The sequence below is a fragment of the Macrobrachium rosenbergii genome, chromosome 36 (assembly GCF_040412425.1).
Source record: "Macrobrachium rosenbergii isolate ZJJX-2024 chromosome 36, ASM4041242v1, whole genome shotgun sequence".
Taxonomy (NCBI): domain Eukaryota; kingdom Metazoa; phylum Arthropoda; class Malacostraca; order Decapoda; family Palaemonidae; genus Macrobrachium; species Macrobrachium rosenbergii.
In genome coordinates this window covers 2915008-2919819 of record NC_089776.1, presented here as the reverse complement: position 1 = coordinate 2919819, position 4812 = coordinate 2915008, and the positions used below count along the sequence as shown (strand labels likewise).

Here is a 4812-nt window from a genome sequence, read left to right as displayed (position 1 = left end):
TATTATTATTAGAGAGAGAGAGAGAGAGAGAGAGAGAGAGAGAGAGAGAGAGAGAGAGAGAGAGAGAGAGAGAGAGATTTTATACGGCTACTTACTTTTTCGATAGAAAAATGTAGCAAATTTTGCATCAAGCGTAGAGTACCACTCAATTGCTTTATTGGTGGTCTCATAATGCTTTTCACACCAGGGAGCTCTTAAACTTGATTGCTAATATTTCATAGACTTCAGGTGGATGATTAACACCACATAATGAAGATTCTTTTTCAAAATACAGAACAAAAACGTATCACTGAAGAAGTCAGTGACTTCTGAAACGAGCGAAAAGAAATATTTAAGATGACATATGATAATAATAACCAGATTACTGGGAACATATTCACTAGTTTTCAGGAGGTTGTCAAATCCTGAAGTTATTATTTTCCGCAATTATTTTTTGCAGAATAAACCAAACAAAAATAATGTATCTCTACCTTGACCCCATATATATAAAGAACCGAACCACGACCCCAGTCAGTGTGTTCGTTCCCCATTTCTTAAATTTTGTTTCCCTTGATGTGTCTCCTGTGTAGATATCTGCTTGGTCTTCTGTGACCTTTACGAGAGGACGGGAGCGCCTCTGGTGCCAAATGCGACAGAAATCTCCCGGAAATTGAGACTTTATATCAGTGCTGGGTTAACTTAACTCCCACCTCTCTCTCTCTCTCTCTCTCTCTCTCTCTCTCTCTCTCTCTCTCTCTCTCTCTCTCGTAGAAGGATGATAAATTCGTGAAAAAAATATTTTCTAACTTATGTCAGGACCTTCTGTAAGGGCTATTATACATATACTAGATTATGCAGAAGAACAATGACTTTCAACAGGTGTTCTCCAAAGTTAAAGTCACGATAGGCGAGATGACAGTCAGTGTGCAAATATTACCAGAGAGAGATACAAATACCAAAAGTAAAAACACTATAATATATTTACATTTACAAACACAATAAAGATAGAAATGATTGCCGGAACCACTACAAATACATCAACATATGAATAACATTCACACAATAAACTATCAATACAATAATAATTTGGGCAAAATGCCCACACTATTAATTAAAGAAACCAAAAACATACACTCTCAAAAATAAGGGGGTCCCGAAAGAAAGGAGAAAATAACGACCAGAATGAAGCCTAACAATTAACAAAGCTATGATGCCCCAACAAATATGAAGTGGCCACTAAGTTTTAATCTCCACAAAGATCCTTCTATGAGAAACTGCCTGTTGATCCAATGGGACGTAACGGGGTAATAATAGGGGGTCCCCACAACACTTCCAAGGCCGAATGTGAGAATCAAAGAAGCAGGAAGGTATTCCCCACTATACTTCAAAGCCTTCAGATTAAAGGCCCGACCCTGCACGAAAGGTTCCACGTCTCTCCATCGTCACCAAACTTAAATAAAGGACTTAACCGGGCGCACATTGAGACGCAGAACAGCACAGAGCAGAGCAGACTCAGGCAGGACAGGGCAGGTAAGCACAGGGCAGCATAGGCGTGGTGCGCACATTGAGAAGCAGTCTGTTGTCCCATGTAGGTGCCTTGATCATGGCTGCCGCTACATGATTACCTGAGAAATCTCAGCTCAGAATCTGACTCGGAAAATGAATTCGAGAATACTTTTCATTATATGACATTTGTAGGGAAAAGAGATCGCTGTGGAGGAGTAGTACATGGCCAAGAGGAATACCCATGGTGCATTTGGTCTAACATCTGAGTTGAGTGATGCAAGATTCAAGAATTATTTCAAATTAAGCAGGAACAATTTGATGAGGTGCATAACATGATACAAAGTGACATATTATCTGAAGGTTGCAATGCCCAAAGACCAATTGGGAGTAAAGAAAAACTGGCTGTGTTTTTAAGGTAAGTTTTATTTTCCTTCATGTCTGTCTTTCAGCAATATAGGAATGGATAATTGTAAAAAGAAAAATAACAGGAAAACTATGTTGATAAGCTCACAGGTCTTTCCGAGATATTCATCAGAAATTAACAAAATCATCAGGCACATGACTTTCACATCATATAATAATTAGGTGGGAAATCAGGGGATGTGTCCTGATACTGCTCTGAAAGCACAGGGAGAGACTGTGATATATCAGTAGTAGATGCATCAGTAGGTGTACATGCACGAGGAGTAGGACCATAGGATGAGTGGGAAGTAGATGCATCAGTAGGTGTACATGCACGAGGAGTTGGACCATAGGATGAGTTGGAGGAATGGCTTTGGGGATAAGGAGACATGCCGAGCAAGGTTTCTTCAGCGTCTGAAACTATGCGAAATACATCCCGTTTTATCTTGTGCTGTAAGGCTGGTGGCATTTTTGCCGTGGATGTGTACATGGTCATGAAAAAATATAAAGGGGATCTCTTTCTTCCTGTCTAAATTTTTCCTCAATTTTTTTCCTATCAAGTGTTCTCTGTTTGACTCTCTCGTCATGATTTAAGATCGATTCCTTGAGCAGAGTAGTAACATCAGTCTTCTTTTTCTTTACTTCTCTTGCATGAGCTGTAGGGTCAACAATACTCTCACCATCATCATCAAATTCATCGTCGAGTCCGCGATTCTTATGCGAAGCAGTGATGAGTTGTGAGTTCCCTTCTTCGACCGAACTATTGTCATCATCAAATGTCCGTTTGGTCTTGTTGTTAGTCCAAGTGACATTTGAGCTTGTCTCTCTATTGGCCATGTACGGTACCAAAATTCCATTTGTTGCTGAAATTTCCACGACTTAATGACAACAGCATGTGATCCACTTTACCCTTTAATTTTTTTTGCCTTCTGAGGGCGTCACGATGGCAATTACCTAGTTTCAGCCATGCAGCCTTTGCCTCAGCCCCTGCAACAAAACAGAACACGCAATGTACAGTAGAGAGAGAGAGCGATTAAGTTAATGTCTTTGTAAAAGTACAGTCGAACCTATATTCCTTTCAGATATCTGGCTACTGGAGATTCCTATAAAAGCATCGGTTATAGCTACTGGATGGGGGATCGAACAGTGTCAAAAATCGTCAGCCAAGTAGCAGTTGCTGTGTGGACCAACATGCAACCCCTTTATTTACCAGAACCAACAATGGAAACATGGACGAAAGTGGCATGTGATTTTGAAAGCAAGTGGCAGTTTCCACATTGTGTGGGAGCGATCGACGGAAAACATATATGCATCCAAAAACCATCAAAGAGTATTCATCCTTCTTTAATTATAAGCATTCATGCTCAATTGTTTTGATGGCCACTGTTGACAGTGAGAGCAAATTCACGACAATCGACGTGGGGTCGATGGGTCGCTTTAGTGATGGACATGTTTTCAGCAACTCTGCGCTTGGAAAGAAAATTGTAAGCAAATCTTTGAACATCCCTAAACCAAAACCCATAGAAGGTGTAGATGGAGAAATACCATTCATATTTGTTGGTGATGCTGCCTTTCCACTGCTAGAGAATTTGTTGCGTCCATATCCTAAAGCACAGACAAATGGCAGGTTTGATAATAAAGTATTTAATTACAGATTGTCATTAGCAAGACAACGAGTCGAGTGAGCCTTTGGTACAAATATTGGCTTCTCGATTCAGGGTATTTATGCGCCCATTTACTGCAAAGTTTGATACTGTTGATAAGGTGGTAAAAGCGGCTTGTGTTCTTCATAATTACTTAGGAACACATATGTCAATAGATACACAAGAGGAACTAGAGGCACAGCCTGAGAACCAGCTGGCAGCATTAAACACAACTGCATCTAGAGGTACTGTCTCTGCATTTCAAGTGAGAGAGCAGTTCAAAATGTACTTCAATTCAGAAAAGGAAGAGTCCCATGGCAAAGAGAGAGTGTTCTTAGGGAAAATATTAGAAAAGTAGAGGGAGGCATAAGTGGAAAATAGTAGTAATAATGATGGAAAAATGAGAATATAGTTAGTAGGGATTTTCATATTTTCATAATATTTGTTTTGTATATCATATAAAAGTCTGCATAGAATTGCCTTTTACTGACTACAATAAATGGATTATCGTAAAAGATGTTTTGATTTTGTACAGTTCAGTTGTACCATCTCTCTCACACACATCAACGAGAAGCCTAGTATCTCAGTCGTATATTTGTGACACTTTAACGTACGTTACCATACAACAATATACTCACCATCACTGAAATGTAGAGTGGATGCAATCTTAGCCCATATCTCGTCTTTATATGACCCTTTCATGTAATCAGGATGGGCAGTATCATAAAGGACTTGGTGTTGGCGGACAGCCTCAATAAGCTCCTCATAGGATGACATCATGTGGATTACTGAGTGAGCTTTACTTCCTGTGCCGCATGCGCGCAGAAAAACTGCGTTTCAAACACTGCGTGACGCAGGCCGAAGCAGGTCAGTAACTCGCTCAGTAATCCACAAAATTATTATATGATGAAAGTCATATGTTTGATGATTTTGTTAATTTCTGATGAATCTCTCAGAAACACCTGTGTGCTTCTTATCAACACTGTTTTCCTGTTATTTTTCCTTTTACAATTATCCATTATAATGACATTATGGAGGCAGTATTACAGGTCAAAAGAAAAGGGAATTGTTCATCAGATGATTTTTTCCTCCGTTCCTATATTGCTGAAAGACAGATGTGAAGGAAAATAAAACTTACCTTAAAAACACATCCAGTTTTTCTCTACTCCTGATTGGTTTTTTGGGCGTTGCAACCTTCAGATGATATGTCACTTTGTATCATGTTATGCACCTTATCAAATTGTTCTCTGCTTAATCTGAAATAATTCTTGAATTTTTCATC

At 39.3% G+C, this 4812-nt stretch overlaps 1 pseudogene; it reads right to left on the bottom strand.

Moving 5' to 3' along the window:
* Positions 1-2050: 2050 nt before the first annotated feature.
* LOC136856519 (uncharacterized) lies at positions 2051-4307 on the bottom strand (annotated as a pseudogene).
* Between the last annotated feature and the right edge of the window lie 505 nt (positions 4308-4812).